This window comes from Erinaceus europaeus, chromosome 20 (assembly GCF_950295315.1).
Source record: "Erinaceus europaeus chromosome 20, mEriEur2.1, whole genome shotgun sequence".
In the NCBI taxonomy this organism is placed as follows: domain Eukaryota; kingdom Metazoa; phylum Chordata; class Mammalia; order Eulipotyphla; family Erinaceidae; genus Erinaceus; species Erinaceus europaeus.
Genome location: NC_080181.1, coordinates 41,107,710 through 41,131,388, shown reverse-complemented (window position 1 = coordinate 41,131,388; position 23,679 = coordinate 41,107,710). Strand labels below are relative to the sequence as shown.

General features: G+C 63.2%; 1 long non-coding RNA gene and 10 other non-coding genes across 14 annotated transcripts in view; all 11 read left to right on the top strand.

The window, feature by feature from the left end:
* The window catches only part of LOC107522705 (uncharacterized), a 227,886-nt gene that overhangs the window by 168,534 nt on the left and 35,673 nt on the right, over positions 1 to 23,679 (top strand). The gene's annotated exons all lie outside the window — the stretch shown is intronic.
* Positions 1,332 to 1,429, top strand: LOC132535064 (small nucleolar RNA SNORD116). The gene has a single exon (XR_009546848.1). It is a non-coding gene; the product is annotated as a small nucleolar RNA SNORD116 (small nucleolar RNA).
* Positions 3,702 to 3,799, top strand: LOC132535063 (small nucleolar RNA SNORD116). Its single transcript, XR_009546847.1, has one exon. It is a non-coding gene; the product is annotated as a small nucleolar RNA SNORD116 (small nucleolar RNA).
* Positions 6,081 to 6,178, top strand: LOC132535062 (small nucleolar RNA SNORD116). The gene has a single exon (XR_009546846.1). It is a non-coding gene; the product is annotated as a small nucleolar RNA SNORD116 (small nucleolar RNA).
* LOC132535061 (small nucleolar RNA SNORD116) lies at positions 8,511 to 8,608 on the top strand. Its single transcript, XR_009546845.1, has one exon. It is a non-coding gene; the product is annotated as a small nucleolar RNA SNORD116 (small nucleolar RNA).
* On the top strand, positions 10,931 to 11,028 carry LOC132535060 (small nucleolar RNA SNORD116). The gene has a single exon (XR_009546844.1). It is a non-coding gene; the product is annotated as a small nucleolar RNA SNORD116 (small nucleolar RNA).
* LOC132535059 (small nucleolar RNA SNORD116) lies at positions 13,335 to 13,432 on the top strand. Its single transcript, XR_009546843.1, has one exon. It is a non-coding gene; the product is annotated as a small nucleolar RNA SNORD116 (small nucleolar RNA).
* On the top strand, positions 15,715 to 15,812 carry LOC132535058 (small nucleolar RNA SNORD116). Its single transcript, XR_009546842.1, has one exon. It is a non-coding gene; the product is annotated as a small nucleolar RNA SNORD116 (small nucleolar RNA).
* LOC132535057 (small nucleolar RNA SNORD116) lies at positions 18,120 to 18,217 on the top strand. The gene has a single exon (XR_009546841.1). It is a non-coding gene; the product is annotated as a small nucleolar RNA SNORD116 (small nucleolar RNA).
* LOC132535056 (small nucleolar RNA SNORD116) lies at positions 20,521 to 20,618 on the top strand. The gene has a single exon (XR_009546840.1). It is a non-coding gene; the product is annotated as a small nucleolar RNA SNORD116 (small nucleolar RNA).
* On the top strand, positions 22,869 to 22,966 carry LOC132535055 (small nucleolar RNA SNORD116). The gene has a single exon (XR_009546839.1). It is a non-coding gene; the product is annotated as a small nucleolar RNA SNORD116 (small nucleolar RNA).

Genomic DNA, 23,679 nt, shown 5'->3' with positions numbered 1-23,679 from the left:
GATGGGGAGGCCCTTGCATGGGGTATTTGGGCCCCTGGAGGGCCAGGAGGTCACCTGGGCCTTGATGACTTGCAGACCCAGCCTCTTGTCTCAGTCCCTTTCGTGGCTTGTGTGTGTTTAGGAAGGAGTCTTTTGGAAGGCCTTATGTGCAGTCCAGAACAGCCAGGGTGCCTGTGAAGCCTCCTGGGATCCCTGTGGTTCTAGTGTGTAAGTCAGCCTAGCTGGCTGCACTGCTCCCCGTGGAGGCTGTCAGGCTGTCAGGTGTGCAGGCAGAGGGTGTGAGCTAGGCTAGGCCAGGCTTGGAGGGGTGTGCTTGGAGGCTTTTGGACAGTCATCCGGCCTTTGCTTCCTGCAGAGGGCAGTGTTGTGCGCCCTGAGGAGGGTGTGAGGGCATGTGGGTGTGAGGGCCCCAGGGCTGTGTGGCTTAGACCCAAGGCTTGCAGACTGTTTGTGAAGGTAGCAGAGAGCTGGTCCAGGGCAGAAGCCAGGGGGCCCAAGAGGGTGCCCCGCCAGCAGCATCCCTGCATTCCCTCTTGCATGCACGCACTCATACACGCCAGGCACCCTCACCAGTCCAAGCCGGCAGCCACTTTGGCAGGCAAGCAGGCAGGCAGGCTGGCAGGCAGGCAGGCAGGCTGGCAGGCAGCCATTGGCGCCGGCAGGCACCTAGGCCTGTGGGCAGTGGTCAGGGCTAACAGCGCAGAGGCCAGCCTCAGTAGGAGGCAGGCCAGCTGGGTCTTGCCGAGCATGGGCCCAGAGCCCAGCATGCACCCTGCTGACGCACAGACGTGTTGTCTCCCCACCTCTCAGGTGCATTTGGCTGCCAAGCGGACTGGACGACCCAGTCGGTGAGGCCAGGCGAGGAGAGGTCCCGGACCCACTTGGCGAGCCAGCCCAGGAGGCTGTGGCAGAGGCTGGCTGTGGCGGCTGTGTGCGCAGCCTGGCCGAGGACACCTCCCCCAGGTAAGCTGGCCTTTGGCCCTGGGCAGCTGGGGCCTTGTTGGGGACTGGCACTAGGCCTGGCAATGGGTCGGCCTGCAGGGGAGGCTGCTGCTGATGCTGTTGTAGCGCTGGCGCACAAGGCAGTGGCCGTGGTGGCGGGCTGCAGTGTGCTCCCACGGGGACCCACTCTCCCTGGACTGAGCTCAGGGGCTGGGCTCCTCAGGCCCTGTGGGTGCTGCAGGGAGGGGCTGAGCCTCTCAGCCTTTCCCTGAGCCGTGGCCGGATCTGGAGCCGAAGGCGAAGGTGAAGCCGCAGCCAGAGACAGAGCCATAGACAGAGCCTGAGCCGGGCCCGCCTTCTGCCCTTTGGCAGCCTCCCCGAAGGTGCTGGGATCGATGATGACTCCCCACTCACACCAGCATTCCTTGGAAAAGCTGAACAAAATGAGTGAGAACCCCCTCCGTCTATCTCATCGGTTCTGAGGTCCATGCGGCACATGGTGCGACCCTGAGGCAGCAGGAGTGAGGGACACATGCCTTGCCGGGTCTTGCCTGCCTGCCCTGGCCTGGCCTGGCCTTGCCTTGCCTTGCCTTGCCTTGCCTTGCCTTGCCTTGCCTCGCATCGCCTAGCCCTGCATAGCCTTACCGAGTTTACCAGGCCTCACCTAACCTGTCTTGGCCTAACCTCCTGGCATCACACACCCACTCCCACTCCCACTCCCACTCGCACTCACAGTCCGTCAAGCAGCCATGTCAGGCAGTGTGGCCCAAAGCAAGGTGGGCCTGTTGGAGCTAGGGTATGGCCTAGGGTGTCCCCTGGCAGTACTGGCAGCCAGGGTGGTAAGGGTCAGTCAGGGAGTGCAAGGCCGGTCAACAGGTCTGTGCTGGCCGCCTTGTGGTGGCCTGCATGGCCTCACTCTCTAGAGCCCTCTGGTTTGTAGGCCTGGGGCCGGGCAAATGGGCATGGTTCTCAATGGGGGTGATTGTGGCTTGAGCAGCCTGCAGGGTCTCCACCCTTGCCATTGTCCTGTATCTCCAGGGGCTACGAGGAGCAGGGGGAAGTTGGCGAAGGCTCCAGGGGTCAGAACCATGGCCCTGAGTCTCAGGCCTTAAGCGTACCTTCATGAGGCAGAGGGAGTCCAGCGGTGTGGGGTGTTTCCGAGCATGCAGCTTGGGGACAGAGCAAGAGTTAGACAGCTGGACTGGGTCCTGGGATCGGGGGTGTGGCCCTAGTCCTGACTAGTGCTCAGGCAGCCGATGGGAGAGGGAGGCTGGGCCTGGGCATGGGCATGGTCCTGGGCCAGGGCCTGTGCCAGGGCCCAGGTCACGCTTGGTCCCCTGATTTGGGGGCAGCCTGAGTTGCAGGCCCCATTTGTGCCTGCCGTGCCCAAGCAGGAAGGCTGGTCTGGTGTGGAGGTCGCATAGTGGTGATGGGGAGGCCCTTGCATGGGGTATTTGGGCCCCTGGAGGGCCAGGAGGTCACCTGGGCCTTGATGACTTGCAGACCCAGCCTCTTGTCTCAGTCCCTTTCGTGGCTTGTGTGTGTTTAGGAAGGAGTCTTTTGGAAGGCCTTATGTGCAGTCCAGAACAGCCAGGGTGCCTGTGAAGCCTCCTGGGATCCCTGTGGTTCTAGTGTGTAAGTCAGCCTAGCTGGCTGCACTGCTCCCCGTGGAGGCTGTCAGGCTGTCAGGTGTGCAGGCTGAGGGTGTGAGCTAGGCTAGGCCAGGCTTGGAGGGGTGTGCTTGGAGGCTTTTGGACAGTCATCCGGCCTTTGCTTCCTGCAGAGGGCAGTGTTGTGCGCCCTGAGGAGGGTGTGAGGGCATGTGGGTGTGAGGGCCCCAGGGCTGTGTGGCTTAGACCCAAGGCTTGCAGACTGTTTGTGAAGGTAGCAGAGAGCTGGTCCAGGGCAGAAGCCAGGGGGCCCAAGAGGGTGCCCCGCCAGCAGCATCCCTGCATTCCCTCTTGCATGCACGCACTCATACACGCCAGGCACCCTCACCAGTCCAAGCCGGCAGCCACTTTGGCAGGCAAGCAGGCAGGCAGGCTGGCAGGCAGGCAGGCAGGCTGGCAGGCAGCCATTGGCGCCGGCAGGCACCTAGGCCTGTGGGCAGTGGTCAGGGCTAACACCGCAGAGGCCAGCCTCAGTAGGAGGCAGGCCAGCTGGGTCTTGCCGAGCATGGGCCCAGAGCCCAGCATGCACCCTGCTGACGCACAGACGTGTTGTCTCCCCACCTCTCAGGTGCATTTGGCTGCCAAGCGGACTGGACGACCCAGTCGGTGAAGCCAGGCGAGGAGAGGTCCCGGACCCACTTGGCGAGCCAGCCCAGGAGGCTGTGGCAGAGGCTGGCTGTGGCGGCTGTGTGCGCAGCCTGGCCGAGGACACCTCCCCCAGGTAAGCTGGCCTTTGGCCCTGGGCAGCTGGGGCCTTGTTGGGGACTGGCACTAGGCCTGGCAATGGGTCGGCCTGCAGGGGAGGCTGCTGCTGATGCTGTTGTAGCGCTGGCGCACAAGGCAGTGGCCGTGGTGGCGGGCTGCAGTGTGCTCCCACGGGGACCCACTCTCCCTGGACTGAGCTCAGGGGCTGGGCTCCTCAGGCCCTGTGGGTGCTGCAGGGAGGGGCTGAGCCTCTCAGCCTTTCCCTGAGCCGTGGCCGGATCTGGAGCCGAAGGCGAAGGTGAAGCCGCAGCCAGAGACAGAGCCATAGACAGAGCCTGAGCCGGGCCCGCCTTCTGCCCTTTGGCAGCCTCCCCGAAGGTGCTGGGATCGATGATGACTCCCCACTCACACCAGCATTCCTTGGAAAAGCTGAACAAAATGAGTGAGAACCCCCTCCGTCTATCTCATCGGTTCTGAGGTCCATGCGGCACATGGTGCGACCCTGAGGCAGCAGGAGTGAGGGACACATGCCTTGCCGGGTCTTGCCTAGCCTGCCCTGGCCTGGCCTGGCCTTGCCTTGCCTTGCCTTGCCTTGCCTTGCCTTGCCTTGCCTTGCCTTGCCTTGCCTTGCCTCGCATCGCCTAGCCCTGCATAGCCTTACCGAGTTTACCAGGCCTCACCTAACCTGTCTTGGCCTAACCTCCTGGCATCACACTCCCACTCCCACTCGCACTCACAGTCCGTCAAGCAGCCATGTCAGGCAGTGTGGCCCAAAGCAAGGTGGGCCTGTTGGAGCTAGGGTATGGCCTAGGGTGTCCCCTGGCAGTACTGGCAGCCAGGGTGGTAAGGGTCAGTCAGGGAGTGCAAGGCCGGTCAACAGGTCTGTGCTGGCCACCTTGTGGTGGCCTGCATGGCCTCACTCTCTAGAGCCCTCTGGTTTGTAGGCCTGGGGCCGGGCAAATGGGCATGGTTCTCAATGGGGGTGATTGTGGCTTGAGCAGCCTGCAGGGTCTCCACCCTTGCCATTGTCCTGTATCTCCAGGGGCTACGAGGAGCAGGGGGAAGTTGGCGAAGGCTCCAGGGGTCAGAACCATGGCCCTGAGTCTCAGGCCTTAAGCGTACCTTCATGAGGCAGAGGGAGTCCAGCGGTGTGGGGTGTTTCCGAGCATGCAGCTTGGGGACAGAGCAAGAGTTAGACAGCTGGACTGGGTCCTGGGATCGGGGGTGTGGCCCTAGTCCTGACTAGTGCTCAGGCAGCCTATGGGAGAGGGAGGCTGGGCCTGGGCATGGGCATGGTCCTGGGCCAGGGCCTGTGCCAGGGCCCAGGTCACGCTTGGTCCCCTGATTTGGGGGCAGCCTGAGTTGCAGGCCCCATTTGTGCCTGCCGTGCCCAAGCAGGAAGGCTGGTCTGGTGTGGAGGTCGCACAGTGGTGATGGGGAGGCCCTTGCATGGGGTATTTGGGCCCCTGGAGGGCCAGGAGGTCACCTGGGCCTTGATGACTTGCAGACCCAGCCTCTTGTCTCAGTCCCTTTCGTGGCTTGTGTGTGTTTAGGAAGGAGTCTTTTGGAAGGCCTTATGTGCAGTCCAGAACAGCCAGGGTGCCTGTGAAGCCTCCTGGGATCCCTGTGGTTCTAGTGTGTAAGTCAGCCTAGCTGGCTGCACTGCTCCCCGTGGAGGCTGTCAGGCTGTCAGGTGTGCAGGCAGAGGGTGTGAGCTAGGCTAGGCCAGGCTTGGAGGGGTGTGCTTGGAGGCTTTTGGACAGTCATCCGGCCTTTGCTTCCTGCAGAGGGCAGTGTTGTGCGCCCTGAGGAGGGTGTGAGGGCATGTGGGTGTGAGGGCCCCAGGGCTGTGTGGCTTAGACCCAAGGCTTGCAGACTGTTTGTGAAGGTAGCAGAGAGCTGGTCCAGGGCAGAAGCCAGGGGGCCCAAGAGGGTGCCCCGCCAGCAGCATCCCTGCATTCCCTCTTGCATGCACGCACTCATACACGCCAGGCACCCTCACCAGTCCAAGCCGGCAGCCACTTTGGCAGGCAAGCAGGCAGGCAGGCTGGCAGGCAGGCAGGCAGGCTGGCAGGCAGCCATTGGCGCCGGCAGGCACCTAGGCCTGTGGGCAGTGGTCAGGGCTAACAGCGCAGAGGCCAGCCTCAGTAGGAGGCAGGCCAGCTGGGTCTTGCCGAGCATGGGCCCAGAGCCCAGCATGCACCCTGCTGACGCACAGACGTGTTGTCTCCCCACCTCTCAGGTGCATTTGGCTGCCAAGCGGACTGGACGACCCAGTCGGTGAGGCCAGGCGAGGAGAGGTCCCGGACCCACTTGGCGAGCCAGCCCAGGAGGCTGTGGCAGAGGCTGGCTGTGGCGGCTGTGTGCGCAGCCTGGCCGAGGACACCTCCCCCAGGTAAGCTGGCCTTTGGCCCTGGGCAGCTGGGGCCTTGTTGGGGACTGGCACTAGGCCTGGCAATGGGTCGGCCTGCAGGGGAGGCTGCTGCTGATGCTGTTGTAGCGCTGGCGCACAAGGCAGTGGCCGTGGTGGCGGGCTGCAGTGTGCTCCCACGGGGACCCACTCTCCCTGGACTGAGCTCAGGGGCTGGGCTCCTCAGGCCCTGTGGGTGCTGCAGGGAGGGGCTGAGCCTCTCAGCCTTTCCCTGAGCCGTGGCTGCATCTGGAGCCGAAGGCGAAGGTGAAGCCGCAGCCAGAGACAGAGCCATAGACAGAGCCTGAGCCGGGCCCGCCTTCTGCCCTTTGGCAGCCTCCCCGAAGGTGCTGGGATCGATGATGACTCCCCACTCACACCAGCATTCCTTGGAAAAGCTGAACAAAATGAGTGAGAACCCCCTCCGTCTATCTCATCGGTTCTGAGGTCCATGCGGCACATGGTGCGACCCTGAGGCAGCAGGAGTGAGGGACACATGCCTTGCCGGGTCTTGCCTGGCCTGCACTGGCCTGGCCTGGCCTGGCCTTGCCTTGCCTTGCCTTGCCTTGCCTTGCCTTGCCTTGCCTTGCCTTGCCTTGCCTTGCCTTGCCTTGCCTTGCCTTGCCTTGCCTTGCCTTGCCTTGCCTCTCATCGCCTAGCCCTGCATAGCCTTACCGAGTTTACCAGGCCTCACCTAACCTGTCTTGGCCTAACCTCCTGGCATCACACTCCCACTCCCACTCCCACTCGCACTCACAGTCCGTCAAGCAGCCATGTCAGGCAGTGTGGCCCAAAGCAAGGTGGGCCTGTTGGAGCTAGGGTATGGCCTAGGGTGTCCCCTGGCAGTACTGGCAGCCAGGGTGGTAAGGGTCAGTCAGGGAGTGCAAGGCCGGTCAACAGGTCTGTGCTGGCTGCCTTGTGGTGGCCTGCATGGCCTCACTCTCTAGAGCCCTCTGGTTTGTAGGCCTGGGGCCGGGCAAATGGGCATGGTTCTCAATGGGGGTGATTGTGGCTTGAGCAGCCTGCAGGGTCTCCACCCTTGCCATTGTCCTGTATCTCCAGGGGCTACGAGGAGCAGGGGGAAGTTGGCGAAGGCTCCAGGGGTCAGAACCATGGCCCTGAGTCTCAGGCCTTAAGCGTACCTTCATGAGGCAGAGGGAGTCCAGCGGTGTGGGGTGTTTCCGAGCATGCAGCTTGGGGACAGAGCAAGAGTTAGACAGCTGGACTGGGTCCTGGGATCGGGGGTGTGGCCCTAGTCCTGACTAGTGCTCAGGCAGCCTATGGGAGAGGGAGGCTGGGCCTGGGCATGGGCATGGTCCTGGGCCAGGGCCTGTGCCAGGGCCCAGGTCACGCTTGGTCCCCTGATTTGGGGGCAGCCTGAGTTGCAGGCCCCATTTGTGCCTGCCGTGCCCAAGCAGGAAGGCTGGTCTGGTGTGGAGGTCGCACAGTGGTGATGGGGAGGCCCTTGCATGGGGTATTTGGGCCCCTGGAGGGCCAGGAGGTCACCTGGGCCTTGATGACTTGCAGACCCAGCCTCTTGTCTCAGTCCCTTTCGTGGCTTGTGTGTGTTTAGGAAGGAGTCTTTTGGAAGGCCTTATGTGCAGTCCAGAACAGCCAGGGTGCCTGTGAAGCCTCCTGGGATCCCTGTGGTTCTAGTGTGTAAGTCAGCCTAGCTGGCTGCACTGCTCCCCGTGGAGGCTGTCAGGCTGTCAGGTGTGCAGGCAGAGGGTGTGAGCTAGGCTAGGCCAGGCTTGGAGGGGTGTGCTTGGAGGATTTTGGACAGTCATCCGGCCTTTGCTTCCTGCAGAGGGCAGTGTTGTGCGCCCTGAGGAGGGTGTGAGGGCATGCGGGTGTGAGGGCCCCAGGTCTGTGTGGCTTAGACCCAAGGCTTGCAGACTGTTTGTGAAGGTAGCAGAGAGCTGGTCCAGGGCAGAAGCCAGGGGGCCCAAGAGGGTGCCCCGCCAGCAGCATTCCTGCATTCCCTCTTGCATGCACGCACTCATACACGCCAGGCACCCTCACCAGTCCAAGCCGGCAGCCACTTTGGCAGGCAAGCAGGCAGGCAGGCTGGCAGGCAGGCAGGCAGGCTGGCAGGCAGCCATTGGCGCCGGCAGGCACCTAGGCCTGTGGGCAGTGGTCAGGGCTAACAGCGCAGAGGCCAGCCTCAGTAGGAGGCAGGCCAGCTGGGTCTTGCCGAGCATGGGCCCAGAGCCCAGCATGCACCCTGCTGACGCACAGACGTGTTGTCTCCCCACCTCTCAGGTGCATTTGGCTGCCAAGCGGACTGGACGACCCAGTCGGTGAGGCCAGGCGAGGAGAGGTCCCGGACCCACTTGGCGAGCCAGCCCAGGAGGCTGTGGCAGAGGCTGGCTGTGGCGGCTGTGTGCGCAGCCTGGCCGAGGACACCTCCCCCAGGTAAGCTGGCCTTTGGCCCTGGGCAGCTGGGGCCTTGTTGGGGACTGGCACTAGGCCTGGCAATGGGTCGGCCTGCAGGGGAGGCTGCTGCTGATGCTGTTGTAGCGCTGGCGCACAAGGCAGTGGCCGTGGTGGCGGGCTGCAGTGTGCTCCCACGGGGACCCACTCTCCCTGGACTGAGCTCAGGGGCTGGGCTCCTCAGGCCCTGTGGGTGCTGCAGGGAGGGGCTGAGCCTCTCAGCCTTTCCCTGAGCCGTGGCCGGATCTGGAGCCGAAGGCGAAGGTGAAGCCGCAGCCAGAGACAGAGCCATAGACAGAGCCTGAGCCGGGCCCGCCTTCTGCCCTTTGGCAGCCTCCCCGAAGGTGCTGGGATCGATGATGACTCCCCACTCACACCAGCATTCCTTGGAAAAGCTGAACAAAATGAGTGAGAACCCCCTCCGTCTATCTCATCGGTTCTGAGGTCCATGCGGCACATGGTGCGACCCTGAGGCAGCAGGAGTGAGGGACACATGCCTCGCCGGGTCTTGCCTGGCCTGCACTGGCCTGGCCTGCACTGGCCTTGCCTTGCCTTGCCTTGCCTTGCCTTGCCTTGCCTTGCCTTGCCTTGCCTTGCCTTGCCTTGCCTTGCCTTGCCTTGCCTTGCCTTGCCTCTCATCGCCTAGCCCTGCATAGCCTTACCGAGTTTACCAGGCCTCACCTAACCTGTCTTGGCCTAACCTCCTGGCATCACACTCCCACTCCCACTCCCACTCGCACTCACAGTCCGTCAAGCAGCCATGTCAGGCAGTGTGGCCCAAAGCAAGGTGGGCCTGTTGGAGCTAGGGTATGGCCTAGGGTGTCCCCTGGCAGTACTGGCAGCCAGGGTGGTAAGGGTCAGTCAGGGAGTGCAAGGCCGGTCAACAGGTCTGTGCTGGCCGCCTTGTGGTGGCCTGCATGGCCTCACTCTCTAGAGCCCTCTGGTTTGTAGGCCTGGGGCCGGGCAAATGGGCATGGTTCTCAATGGGGGTGATTGTGGCTTGAGCAGCCTGCAGGGTCTCCACCCTTGCCATTGTCCTGTATCTCCAGGGGCTACGAGGAGCAGGGGGAAGTTGGCGAAGGCTCCAGGGGTCAGAACCATGGCCCTGAGTCTCAGACCTTAAGCGTACCTTCATGAGGCAGAGGGAGTCCAGCGGTGTGGGGTGTTTCCGAGCATGCAGCTTGGGGACAGAGCAAGAGTTAGACAGCTGGACTGGGTCCTGGGATCGGGGGTGTGGCCCTAGTCCTGACTAGTGCTCAGGCAGCCGATGGGAGAGGGAGGCTGGGCCTGGGCATGGGCATGGTCCTGGGCCAGGGCCTGTGCCAGGGCCCAGGTCGCGCTTGGTCCCCTGATTTGGGGGCAGCCTGAGTTGCAGGCCCCATTTGTGCCTGCCGTGCCCAAGCAGGAAGGCTGGTCTGGTGTGGAGGTCGCACAGTGGTGATGGGGAGGCCCTTGCATGGGGTATTTGGGCCCCTGGAGGGCCAGGAGGTCACCTGGGCCTTGATGACTTGCAGACCCAGCCTCTTGTCTCAGTCCCTTTCGTGGCTTGTGTGTGTTTAGGAAGGAGTCTTTTGGAAGGCCTTATGTGCAGTCCAGAACAGCCAGGGTGCCTGTGAAGCCTCCTGGGATCCCTGTGGTTCTAGTGTGTAAGTCAGCCTAGCTGGCTGCACTGCTCCCCGTGGAGGCTGTCAGGCTGTCAGGTGTGCAGGCAGAGGGTGTGAGCTAGGCTAGGCCAGGCTTGGAGGGGTGTGCTTGGAGGATTTTGGACAGTCATCCGGCCTTTGCTTCCTGCAGAGGGCAGTGTTGTGCGCCCTGAGGAGGGTGTGAGGGCATGCGGGTGTGAGGGCCCCAGGTCTGTGTGGCTTAGACCCAAGGCTTGCAGACTGTTTGTGAAGGTAGCAGAGAGCTGGTCCTGGGCAGAAGCCAGCGGGCCCAAGAGGGTGCCCCGCCAGCAGCATCCCTGCATTCCCTCTTGCATGCACGCACTCATACACGCCAGGCACGCTCACCAGTCCAAGCCGGCAGCCACTTTGGCAGGCAAGCAGGCAGGCAGGCTGGCAGGCAGGCAGGCAGGCTGGCAGGCAGCCATTGGCGCCGGCAGGCACCTAGGCCTGTGGGCAGTGGTCAGGGCTAACAGCGCAGAGGCCAGCCTCAGTAGGAGGCAGGCCAGCTGGGTCTTGCCGAGCATGGGCCCAGAGCCCAGCATGCACCCTGCTGACGCACAGACGTGTTGTCTCCCCACCTCTCAGGTGCATTTGGCTGCCAAGCGGACTGGACGACCCAGTCGGTGAGGCCAGGCGAGGAGAGGTCCCGGACCCACTTGGCGAGCCAGCCCAGGAGGCTGTGGCAGAGGCTGGCTGTGGCGGCTGTGTGCGCAGCCTGGCCGAGGACACCTCCCCCAGGTAAGCTGGCCTTTGGCCCTGGGCAGCTGGGGCCTTGTTGGGGACTGGCACTAGGCCTGGCAATGGGTCGGCCTGCAGGGGAGGCTGCTGCTGATGCTGTTGTAGCGCTGGCGCACAAGGCAGTGGCCGTGGTGGCGGGCTGCAGTGTGCTCCCACGGGGACCCACTCTCCCTGGACTGAGCTCAGGGGCTGGGCTCCTCAGGCCCTGTGGGTGCTGCAGGGAGGGGCTGAGCCTCTCAGCCTTTCCCTGAGCCGTGGCCGGATCTGGAGCCGAAGGCGAAGGTGAAGCCGCAGCCAGAGACAGAGCCATAGACAGAGCCTGAGCCGGGCCCGCCTTCTGCCCTTTGGCAGCCTCCCCGAAGGTGCTGGGATCGATGATGACTCCCCACTCACACCAGCATTCCTTGGAAAAGCTGAACAAAATGAGTGAGAACCCCCTCCGTCTATCTCATCGGTTCTGAGGTCCATGCGGCACATGGTGCGACCCTGAGGCAGCAGGAGTGAGGGACACATGCCTTGCCGGGTCTTGCCTGGCCTGCACTGGCCTGGCCTGGCCTTGCCTTGCCTTGCCTTGCCTTGCCTTGCCTTGCCTTGCCTTGCCTTGCCTTGCCTTGCCTTGCCTTGCCTTGCCTTGCCTTGCCTCTCATCGCCTAGCCCTGCATAGCCTTACCGAGTTTACCAGACCTCACCTAACCTGTCTTGGCCTAACCTCCTGGCATCACACTCCCACTCCCACTCGCACTCACAGTCCGTCAAGCAGCCATGTCAGGCAGTGTGGCCCAAAGCAAGGTGGGCCTGTTGGAGCTAGGGTATGGCCTAGGGTGTCCCCTGGCAGTACTGGCAGCCAGGGTGGTAAGGGTCAGTCAGGGAGTGCAAGGCCGGTCAACAGGTCTGTGCTGGCTGCCTTGTGGTGGCCTGCATGGCCTCACTCTCTAGAGCCCTCTGGTTTGTAGGCCTGGGGCCGGGCAAATGGGCATGGTTCTCAATGGGTGTGATTGTGGCTTGAGCAGCCTGCAGGGTCTCCACCCTTGCCATTGTCCTGTATCTCCAGGGGCTACGAGGAGCAGGGGGAAGTTGGCGAAGGCTCCAGGGGTCAGAACCATGGCCCTGAGTCTCAGGCCTTAAGCGTACCTTCATGAGGCAGAGGGAGTCCAGCGGTGTGGGGTGTTTCCGAGCATGCAGCTTGGGGACAGAGCAAGAGTTAGACAGCTGGACTGGGTCCTGGGATCGGGGGTGTGGCCCTAGTCCTGACTAGTGCTCAGGCAGCCGATGGGAGAGGGAGGCTGGGCCTGGGCATGGGCATGGTCCTGGGCCAGGGCCTGTGCCAGGGCCCAGGTCGCGCTTGGTCCCCTGATTTGGGGGCAGCCTGAGTTGCAGGCCCCATTTGTGCCTGCCGTGCCCAAGCAGGAAGGCTGGTCTGGTGTGGAGGTCGCACAGTGGTGATGGGGAGGCCCTTGCATGGGGTATTTGGGCCCCTGGAGGGCCAGGAGGTCACCTGGGCCTTGATGACTTGCAGACCCAGCCTCTTGTCTCAGTCCCTTTCGTGGCTTGTGTGTGTTTAGGAAGGAGTCTTTTGGAAGGCCTTATGTGCAGTCCAGAACAGCCAGGGTGCCTGTGAAGCCTCCTGGGATCCCTGTGGTTCTAGTGTGTAAGTCAGCCTAGCTGGCTGCACTGCTCCCCGTGGAGGCTGTCAGGCTGTCAGGTGTGCAGGCAGAGGGTGTGAGCTAGGCTAGGCCAGGCTTGGAGGGGTGTGCTTGGAGGATTTTGGACAGTCATCCGGCCTTTGCTTCCTGCAGAGGGCAGTGTTGTGCGCCCTGAGGAGGGTGTGAGGGCATGTGGGTGTGAGGGCCCCAGGTCTCTGTGGCTTAGACCCAAGGCTTGCAGACTGTTTGTGAAGGTAGCAGAGAGCTGGTCCAGGGCAGAAGCCAGGGGGCCCAAGAGGGTGCCCCGCCAGCAGCATCCCTGCATTCCCTCTTGCATGCACGCACTCATACACGCCAGGCACCCTCACAAGTCCAAGCCGGCAGCCACTTTGGCAGGCAAGCAGGCAGGCAGGCTGGCAGGCAGGCAGGCAGGCTGGCAGGCAGCCATTGGCGCCGGCAGGCACCTAGGCCTGTGGGCAGTGGTCAGGGCTAACAGCGCAGAGGCCAGCCTCAGTAGGAGGCAGGCCAGCTGGGTCTTGCCGAGCATGGGCCCAGAGCCCAGCATGCACCCTGCTGACGCACAGACGTGTTGTCTCCCCACCTCTCAGGTGCATTTGGCTGCCAAGCGGACTGGACGACCCAGTCGGTGAGGCCAGGCGAGGAGAGGTCCCGGACCCACTTGGCGAGCCAGCCCAGGAGGCTGTGGCAGAGGCTGGCTGTGGCGGCTGTGTGCGCAGCCTGGCCGAGGACACCTCCCCCAGGTAAGCTGGCCTTTGGCCCTGGGCAGCTGGGGCCTTGTTGGGGACTGGCACTAGGCCTGGCAATGGGTCGGCCTGCAGGGGAGGCTGCTGCTGATGCTGTTGTAGCGCTGGCGCACAAGGCAGTGGCCGTGGTGGCGGGCTGCAGTGTGCTCCCACGGGGACCCACTCTCCCTGGACTGAGATCAGGGGCTGGGCTCCTCAGGCCCTGTGGGTGCTGCAGGGAGGGGCTGAGCCTCTCAGCCTTTCCCTGAGCCGTGGCCGGATCTGGAGCCGAAGGCGAAGGTGAAGCCGCAGCCAGAGACAGAGCCATAGACAGAGCCTGAGCCGGGCCCGCCTTCTGCCCTTTGGCAGCCTCCCCGAAGGTGCTGGGATCGATGATGACTCCCCACTCACACCAGCATTCCTTGGAAAAGCTGAACAAAATGAGTGAGAACCCCCTCCGTCTATCTCATCGGTTCTGAGGTCCATGCGGCACATGGTGCGACCCTGAGGCAGCAGGAGTGAGGGACACATGCCTCGCCGGGTCTTGCCTGGCCTGCACTGGCCTGGCCTGGCCTGGCCTGGCCTTGCCTTGCCTTGCCTTGCCTTGCCTTGCCTTGCCTTGCCTTGCCTTGCCTTGGCTTGCCTTGCCTCTCATCGCCTAGCCCTGCATAGCCTTACCGAGTTTACCAGGCCTCACCTAACCTGTCTTGGCCTAACCTCCTGGCATCACACTCCCACTCCCACTCCCACTCGCACTCACAGTCCGTCAAGCAGCCATGTCAGGCAGTGTGGCCCAAAGCAAGGTGGGCCTGTTGGAGCTAGGGTATGGCCTAGGGTGTCCCCTGGCAGTACTGGCAGCCAGGGTGGTAAGGGTCAGTCAGGGAGTGCAAGGCCGGTCAACAGGTCTGTGCTGGCTGCCTTGTGGTGGCCTGCATGGCCTCACTCTCTAGAGCCCTCTGGTTTGTAGGCCTGGGGCCGGGCAAATGGGCATGGTTCTCAATGGGGGTGATTGTGGCTTGAGCAGCCTGCAGGGTCTCCACCCTTGCCATTGTCCTGTATCTCCAGGGGCTACGAGGAGCAGGGGGAAGTTGGCGAAGGCTCCAGGGGTCAGAACCATGGCCCTGAGTCTCAGGCCTTAAGCGTACCTTCATGAGGCAGAGGGAGTCCAGCGGTGTGGGGTGTTTCCGAGCATGCAGCTTGGGGACAGAGCAAGAGTTAGACAGCTGGACTGGGTCCTGGGATCGGGGGTGTGGCCCTAGTCCTGACTAGTGCTCAGGCAGCCGATGGGAGAGGGAGGCTGGGCCTGGGCATGGGCATGGTCCTGGGCCAGGGCCTGTGCCAGGGCCCAGGTCGCGCTTGGTCCCCTGATTTGGGGGCAGCCTGAGTTGCAGGCCCCATTTGTGCCTGCCGTGCCCAAGCAGGAAGGCTGGTCTGGTGTGGAGGTCGCACAGTGGTGATGGGGAGGCCCTTGCATGGGGTATTTGGGCCCCTGGAGGGCCAGGAGGTCACCTGGGCCTTGATGACTTGCAGACCCAGCCTCTTGTCTCAGTCCCTTTCGTGGCTTGTGTGTGTTTAGGAAGGAGTCTTTTGGAAGGCCTTATGTGCAGTCCAGAACAGCCAGGGTGCCTGTGAAGCCTCCTGGGATCCCTGTGGTTCTAGTGTGTAAGTCAGCCTAGCTGGCTGCACTGCTCCCCGTGGAGGCTGTCAGGCTGTCAGGTGTGCAGGCAGAGGGTGTGAGCTAGGCTAGGCCAGGCTTGGAGGGGTGTGCTTGGAGGATTTTGGACAGTCATCCGGCCTTTGCTTCCTGCAGAGGGCAGTGTTGTGCGCCCTGAGGAGGGTGTGAGGGCATGCGGGTGTGAGGGCCCCAGGTCTGTGTGGCTTAGACCCAAGGCTTGCAGACTGTTTGTGAAGGTAGCAGAGAGCTGGTCCAGGGCAGAAGCCAGGGGGCCCAAGAGGGTGCCCCGCCAGCAGCATCCCTGCATTCCCTCTTGCATGCACGCACTCATACACGCCAGGCACCCTCACAAGTCCAAGCCGGCAGCCACTTTGGCAGGCAAGCAGGCAGGCAGGCTGGCAGGCAGCCATTGGCGCCGGCAGGCACCTAGGCCTGTGGGCAGTGGTCAGGGCTAACAGCGCAGAGGCCAGCCTCAGTAGGAGGCAGGCCAGCTGGGTCTTGCCGAGCATGGGCCCAGAGCCCAGCATGCACCCTGCTGACGCACAGACGTGTTGTCTCCCCACCTCTCAGGTGCATTTGGCTGCCAAGCGGACTGGACGACCCAGTCGGTGAGGCCAGGCGAGGAGAGGTCCCGGACCCACTTGGCGAGCCAGCCCAGGAGGCTGTGGCAGAGGCTGGCTGTGGCGGCTGTGTGCGCAGCCTGGCCGAGGACACCTCCCCCAGGTAAGCTGGCCTTTGGCCCTGGGCAGCTGGGGCCTTGTTGGGGACTGGCACTAGGCCTGGCAATGGGTCGGCCTGCAGGGGAGGCTGCTGCTGATGCTGTTGTAGCGCTGGCGCACAAGGCAGTGGCCGTGGTGGCGGGCTGCAGTGTGCTCCCACGGGGACCCACTCTCCCTGGACTGAGATCAGGGGCTGGGCTCCTCAGGCCCTGTGGGTGCTGCAGGGAGGGGCTGAGCCTCTCAGCCTTTCCCTGAGCCGTGGCCGGATCTGGAGCCGAAGGCGAAGGTGAAGCCGCAGCCAGAGACAGAGCCATAGACAGAGCCTGAGCCGGGCCCGCCTTCTGCCCTTTGGCAGCCTCCCCGAAGGTGCTGGGATCGATGATGACTCCCCACTCACACCAGCATTCCTTGGAAAAGCTGAACAAAATGAGTGAGAACCCCCTCCGTCTATCTCATCGGTTCTGAGGTCCATGCGGCACATGGTGCGACCCTGAGGCAGCAGGAGTGAGGGACACATGCCTCGCCGGGTCTTGCCTGGCCTGCACTGGCCTGGCCTGGCCTGGCCTGGCCTTGCCTTGCCTTGCCTTGCCTTGCCTTGCCTTGCCTTGCCTTGCCTTGCCTTGCCTTGCCTTGCCTTGCCTTGCCTTGCCTTGCCTTGCCTCTCGTCGCCTAGCCCTGCATAGCCTTACCGAGTTTACCAGGCCTCACCTAACCTGTCTTGGCCTAACCTCCTGGCATCACACTCCCACTCCCACTCCCACTCGCACTCACAGTCCGTCAAGCAGCCATGTCAGGCAGTGTGGCCCAAAGCAAGGTGGGCCTGTTGGAGCTAGGGTATGGCCTAGGGTGTCCCCTGGCAGTACTGGCAGCCAGGGTGGTAAGGGTCAGTCAGGGAGTGCAAGGCCGGTCAACAGGTCTGTGCTGGCCGCCTTGTGGTGGCCTGCATGGCCTCACTCTCTAGAGCCCTCTGGTTTGTAGGCCTGGGGCCGGGCAAATGGGCATGGTTCTCAATGGGGGTGATTGTGGCTTGAGCAGCCTGCAGGGTCTCCACCCTTGCCATTGTCCTGTATCTCCAGGGGCTACGAGGAGCAGGGGGAAGTTGGCGAAGGCTCCAGGGGTCAGAACCATGGCCCTGAGTCTCAGGCCTTAAGCGTACCTTCATGAGGCAGAGGGAGTCCAGCGGTGTGGGGTGTTTCCGAGCATGCAGCTTGGGGACAGAGCAAGAGTTAGACAGCTGGACTGGGTCCTGGGATCGGGGGTGTGGCCCTAGTCCTGACTAGTGCTCAGGCAGCCGATGGGAGAGGGAGGCTGGGCCTGGGCATGGGCATGGTCCTGGGCCAGGGCCTGTGCCAGGGCCCAGGTCATGCTTGGTCCCCTGATTTGGGGGCAGCCTGAGTTGCAGGCCCCATTTGTGCCTGCCGTGCCCAAGCAGGAAGGCTGGTCTGGTGTGGAGGTCGCACAGTGGTGATGGGGAGGCCCTTGCATGGGGTATTTGGGCCCCTGGAGGGCCAGGAGGTCACCTGGGCCTTGATGACTTGCAGACCCAGCCTCTTGTCTCAGTCCATTTCGTGGCTTGTGTGTGTTTAGGAAGGAGTCTTTTGGAAGGCCTTATGTGCAGTCCAGAACAGCCAGGGTGCCTGTGAAGCCTCCTGGGATCCCTGTGGTTCTAGTGTGTAAGTCAGCCTAGCTGGCTGCACTGCTCCCCGTGGAGGCTGTCAGGCTGTCAGGTGTGCAGCCAGAGGGTGTGAGCTAGGCTAGGCCAGGCTTGGAGGGGTGTGCTTGGAGGATTTTGGATAGTCATCCGGCCTTTGCTTCCTGCAGAGGGCAGTGTTGTGCGCCCTGAGGAGGGTGTGAGGGCATGCGGGTGTGAGGGCCCCAGGTCTGTGTGGCTTAGACCCAAGGCTTGCAGACTGTTTGTGAAGGTAGCAGAGAGCTGGTCCAGGGCAGAAGCCAGGGGGCCCAAGAGGGTGCCCCGCCAGCAGCATCCCTGCATTCCCTCTTGCATGCACGCACTCATACACGCCAGGCACCCTCACCAGTCCAAGCCGGCAGCCACTTTGGCAGGCAAGCAGGCAGGCAGGCTGGCAGGCAGCCATTGGCGCCGGCAGGCACCTAGGCCTGTGGGCAGTGGTCAGGGCTAACAGCGCAGAGGCCAGCCTCAGTAGGAGGCAGGCCAGCTGGGTCTTGCCGAGCATGGGCCCAGAGCCCAGCATGCACCCTGCTGACGCACAGACGTGTTGTCTCCCCACCTCTCAGGTGCATTTGGCTGCCAAGCGGACTGGACGACCCAGTCGGTGAGGCCAGGCGAGGAGAGGTCCCGGACCCACTTGGCGAGCCAGCCCAGGAGGCTGTGGCAGAGGCTGGCTGTGGCGGCTGTGTGCGCAGCCTGGCCGAGGACACCTCCCCCAGGTAAGCTGGCCTTTGGCCCTGGGCAGCTGGGGCCTTGTTGGGGACTGGCACTAGGCCTGGCAATGGGTCGGCCTGCAGGGGAGGCTGCTGCTGATGCTGTTGTAGCGCTGGCGCACAAGGCAGTGGCCGTGGTGGCGGGCTGCAGTGTGCTCCCACGGGGACCCACTCTCCCTGGACTGAGCTCAGGGGCTGGGCTCCTCAGGCCCTGTGGGTGCTGCAGCGAGGGGCTGAGCCTCTCAGCCTTTCCCTGAGCCGTGGCCGGATCTGGAGCCGAAGGCGAAGGTGAAGCCGCAGCCAGAGACAGAGCCATAGACAGAGCCTGAGCCGGGCCCGCCTTCTGCCCTTTGGCAGCCTCCCCGAAGGTGCTGGGATCGATGATGACTCCCCACTCACACCAGCATTCCTTGGAAAAGCTGAACAAAATGAGTGAGAACCCCCTCCGTCTATCTCATCGGTTCTGAGGTCCATGCGGCACATGGTGCGACCCTGAGGCAGCAGGAGTGAGGGACACATGCCTTGCCGGGTCTTGCCTGGCCTGCCCTGGCCTGGCCTGGCCTGGCCTTGCCTTGCCTTGTCTTGCCTTGCCTTGCCTTGCCTTGCCTTGCCTTGCCTTGCCTTGCCTTGCCTTGCCTTGCCTTGCCTTGCCTTGCATCGCCTAGCCCTGCATAGCCTTTCCGAGTTTACCAGGCCTCACCTAACCTGTCTTGGCCTAACCTCCTGGCATCACACTCCCACTCCCACTCCCACTCCCACTCGCACTCGCAGTCCGTCAAGCAGCCATGTCAGGCAGTGTGGCCCAAAGCAAAGTGGGCCTGTTGGAGCTAGGGTATGGCCTAGGGTGTCCCCTGGCAGTACTGGCAGCCAGGGTGGTAAGGGTCAGTCAGGGAGTGCAAGGCCGGTCAACAGGTCTGTGCTGGCCGCCTTGTGGTGGCCTGCATGGCCTCACTCTCTAGAGCCCTCTGGTTTGTAGGCCTAGGGCCGGGCAAATGGGCATGGTTCTCAATGGGGGTGATTGTGGCTTGAGCAGCCTGCAGGGTCTCCACCCTTGCCATTGTCCTGTATCTCCAGGGGCTACGAGGAGCAGGGGGAAGTTGGCGAAGGCTCCAGGGGTCAGAACCATGGCCCTGAGTCTCAGGCCTTAAGCGTACCTTCATGAGGCAGAGGGAGTTCAGCGGTGTGGGGTGTTTCCGAGCATGCAGCTTGGGGACAGAGCAAGAGTTAGACAGTTGGACTGGGTCCTGGGATCGGGGGTGTGGCCATAGTCCTGACTAGTGCTCAGGCAGCCTATGGGAGAGGGAGGCTGGGCCTGGGCATGGGCATCGTCCTGGGCCAGGGCCTATGCCAGGGCCCAGGTCGCGCTTGGTCCCCTGATTTGGGGGCAGCCTGAGTTGCAGGCCCCATTTGTGCCTGCCGTGCCCAAGCAGGAAGGCTGGTCTGGTGTGGAGGTCGCACAGTGGTGATGGGGAGGCCCTTGCATGGGGTATTTGGGCCCCTGGAGGGCCAGGAGGTCACCTGGGCCTTGATGACTTGCAGACCCAGCCTCTTGTCTCAGTCCCTTTCGTGGCTTGTGTGTGTTTAGGAAGGAGTCTTTTGGAAGGCCTTATGTGTAGTCCAGAACAGCCAGGGTGCCTGTGAAGCCTCCTGGGATCCCTGTGGCTCTATTGTGTAAGTCAGCCTAGCTGGCTGCACTGCTCCCCGTGGAGGCTGTCAGGCTGTCAGGTGTGCAGGCAGAGGGTGTGAGCTAGGCTAGGCCAGGCTTGGAGGGGTGTGCTTTGAGGATTTTGGACAGTCATCCGGCCTTTGCTTCCTGCAGAGGGCAGTGTTGTGCGCCCTGAGGAGGGTGTGAGGGCATGCGGGTGTGAGGGCCCCAGGTCTGTGTGGCTTAGACCCAAGGCTTGCAGACTGTTTGTGAAGGTAGCAGAGAGCTGGTCCAGGGCAGAAGCCAGGGGGCCCAAGAGGGTGCCCCGCCAGCAGCATCCCTGCATTCCCTCTTGCATGTACGCACTCATACACGCCAGGCACCCTCACCAGTCCAAGCCGGCAGCCACTTTGGCAGGCAAGCAGGCAGGCAGGCTGGCAGGCAGCCATTGGCGCCGGCAGGCACCTAGGCCTGTGGGCAGTGGTCAGGGCTAACAGCGCAGAGGCCAGCCTCAGTAGGAGGCAGGCCAGCTGGGTCTTGCCGAGCATGGGCCCAGAGCCCAGCATGCACCCTGCTGACGCACAGACGTGTTGTCTCCCCACCTCTCAGGTGCATTTGGCTGCCAAGCGGACTGGACGACCCAGTCGGTGAGGCCAGGCGAGGAGAGGTCCCGGACCCACTTGGCGAGCCAGCCCAGGAGGCTGTGGCAGAGGCTGGCTGTGGCGGCTGTGTGCGCAGCCTGGCCGAGGACACCTCCCCCAGGTAAGCTGGCCTTTGGCCCTGGGCAGCTGGGGCCTTGTTGGGGACTGGCACTAGGCCTGGCAATGGGTCGGCCTGCAGGGGAGGCTGCTGCTGATGCTGTTGTAGCGCTGGCGCACAAGGCAGTGGCCGTGGTGGCGGGCTGCAGTGTGCTCCCACGGGGACCCACTCTCCCTGGACTGAGCTCAGGGGCTGGGCTCCTCAGGCCCTGTGGGTGCTGCAGGGAGGGGCTGAGCCTCTCAGCCTTTCCCTGAGCCGTGGCCGGATCTGGAGCCAAAGGCGAAGGTGAAGCCGCAGCCAGAGACAGAGCCATAGACAGAGCCTGAGCCGGGCCCGCCTTCTGCCCTTTGGCAGCCTCCCCGAAGGTGCTGGGATCGATGATGACTCCCCACTCACACCAGCATTCCTTGGAAAAGCTGAACAAAATGAGTGAGAACCCCCTCCGTCTATCTCATCGGTTCTGAGGTCCATGCGGCACATGGTGCGACCCTGAGGCAGCAGGAGTGAGGGACACATGCCTTGCCGGGTCTTGCCTGCCTGGTTGGCCTGGCCTTGCCTTGCCTTGCCTTGCCTTGCCTTGCCTTGCCTTGCCTTGCCTTGCCTCGCAGCGCCTAGCCCTGCATAGCCTTACCGAGTTTACCAGGCCTCACCTAACCTGTCTTGGCCTAACCTCCTGGCATCACACTCCCACTCCCACTCCCACTCGCACTCACAGTCCGTCAAGCAGCCATGTCAGGCAGTGTGGCCCAAAGCAAGGTGGGCCTGTTGGAGCTAGGGTATGGCCTAGGGTGTCCCCTGGCAGTACTGGCAGCCAGGGTGGTAAGGGTCAGTCAGGGAGTGCAAGGCCGGTCAACAGGTCTGTGCTGGCCGCCTTGTGGTGGCCTGCATGGCCTCACTCTCTAGAGCCCTCTGGTTTGTAGGCCTGGGGCCGGGCAAATGGGCATGGTTCTCAATGGGGGTGATTGTGGCTTGAGCAGCCTGCAGGGTCTCCACCCTTGCCATTGTCCTGTATCTCCAGGGGCTACGAGGAGCAGGGGGAAGTTGGCGAAGGCTCCAGGGGTCAGAACCATGGCCCTGAGTCTCAGGCCTTAAGCGTACCTTCATGAGGCAGAGGGAGTCCAGCGGTGTGGGGTGTTTCCGAGCATGCAGCTTGGGGACAGAGCAAGAGTTAGACAGCTGGACTGGGTCCTGGGATCGGGGGTGTGGCCCTAGTCCTGACTAGTGCTCAGGCAGCCGATGGGAGAGGGAGGCTGGGCCTGGGCATGGGCATGGTCCTGGGCCAGGGCCTGTGCCAGGGCCCAGGTCACGCTTGGTCCCCTGATTTGGGGGCAGCCTGAGTTGCAGGCCCCATTTGTGCCTGCCGTGCCCAAGCAGGAAGGCTGGTCTGGTGTGGAGGTCGCACAGTGGTGATGGGGAGGCCCTTGCATGGGGTATTTGGGCCCCTGGAGGGCCAGGAGGTCACCTGGGCCTTGATGACTTGCAGACCCAGCCTCTTGTCTCAGTCCCTTTCGTGGCTTGTGTGTGTTTAGGAAGGAGTCTTTTGGAAGGCCTTATGTGCAGTCCAGAACAGCCAGGGTGCCTGTGAAGCCTCCTGGGATCCCTGTGGTTCTAGTGTGTAAGTCAGCCTAGCTGGCTGCACTGCTCCCCGTGGAGGCTGTCAGGCTGTCAGGTGTGCAGCCAGAGGGTGTGAGCTAGGCTAGGCCAGGCATGGAGGGGTGTGCTTGGAGGATTTTGGATAGTCATCCGGCCTTTGCTTCCTGCAGAGGGCAGTGTTGTGCGCCCTGAGGAGGGTGTGAGGGCATGCGGGTGTGAGGGCCCCAGGTCTGTGTGGCTTAGACCCAAGGCTTGCAGACTGTTTGTGAAGGTAGCAGAGAGCTGGTCCAGGGCAGAAGCCAGGGGGCCCAAGAGGGTGCCCCGCCAGCAGCATCCCTGCATTCCCTCTTGCATGCACGCACTCATACACGCCAGGCACCCTCACCAGTCCAAGCCGGCAGCCACTTTGGCAGGCAAGCAGGCAGGCAGGCTGGCAGGCAGCCATTGGCGCCGGCAGGCACCTAGGCCTGTGGGCAGTGGTCAGGGCTAACAGCGCAGAGGCCAGCCTCAGTAGGAGGCAGGCCAGCTGGGTCTTGCCGAGCATGGGCCCAGAGCCCAGCATGCACCCTGCTGACGCACAGACGTGTTGTCTCCCCACCTCTCAGGTGCATTTGGCTGCCAAGCGGACTGGACGACCCAGTCGGTGAGGCCAGGCGAGGAGAGGTCCCGGACCCACTTGGCGAGCCAGCCCAGGAGGCTGTGGCAGAGGCTGGCTGTGGCGGCTGTGTGCGCAGCCTGGCCGAGGACACCTCCCCCAGGTAAGCTGGCCTTTGGCCCTGGGCAGCTGGGGCCTTGTTGGGGACTGGCACTAGGCCTGGCAATGGGTCGGCCTGCAGGGGAGGCTGCTGCTGATGCTGTTGTAGCGCTGGCGCACAAGGCAGTGGCCGTGGTGGCGGGCTGCAGTGTGCTCCCACGGGGACCCACTCTCCCTGGACTGAGCTCAGGGGCTGGGCTCCTCAGGCCCTGTGGGTGCTGCAGCGAGGGGCTGAGCCTCTCAGCCTTTCCCTGAGCCGTGGCCGGATCTGGAGCCGAAGGCGAAGGTGAAGCCGCAGCCAGAGACAGAGCCATAGACAGAGCCTGAGCCGGGCCCGCCTTCTGCCCTTTGGCAGCCTCCCCGAAGGTGCTGGGATCGATGATGACTCCCCACTCACACCAGCATTCCTTGGAAAAGCTGAACAAAATGAGTGAGAACCCCCTCCGTCTATCTCATCGGTTCTGAGGTCCATGCGGCACATGGTGCGACCCTGAGGCAGCAGGAGTGAGGGACACATGCCTTGCCGGGTCTTGCCTGGCCTGCCCTGGCCTGGCCTGGCCTGGCCTTGCCTTGCCTTGTCTTGCCTTGCCTTGCCTTGCCTTGCCTTGCCTTGCCTTGCCTTGCCTTGCCTTGCCTTGCCTTGCATCGCCTAGCCCTGCATAGCCTTTCCGAGTTTACCAGGCCTCACCTAACCTGTCTTGGCCTAACCTCCTGGCATCACACTCCCACTCCCACTCCCACTCCCACTCGCACTCGCAGTCCGTCAAGCAGCCATGTCAGGCAGTGTGGCCCAAAGCAAAGTGGGCCTGTTGGAGCTAGGGTATGGCCTAGGGTGTCCCCTGGCAGTACTGGCAGCCAGGGTGGTAAGGGTCAGTCAGGGAGTGCAAGGCCGGTCAACAGGTCTGTGCTGGCCGCCTTGTGGTGGCCTGCATGGCCTCACTCTCTAGAGCCCTCTGGTTTGTAGGCCTAGGGCCGGGCAAATGGGCATGGTTCTCAATGGGGGTGATTGTGGCTTGAGCAGCCTGCAGGGTCTCCACCCTTGCCATTGTCCTGTATCTCCAGGGGCTACGAGGAGCAGGGGGAAGTTGGCGAAGGCTCCAGGGGTCAGAACCATGGCCCTGAGTCTCAGGCCTTAAGCGTACCTTCATGAGGCAGAGGGAGTTCAGCGGTGTGGGGTGTTTCC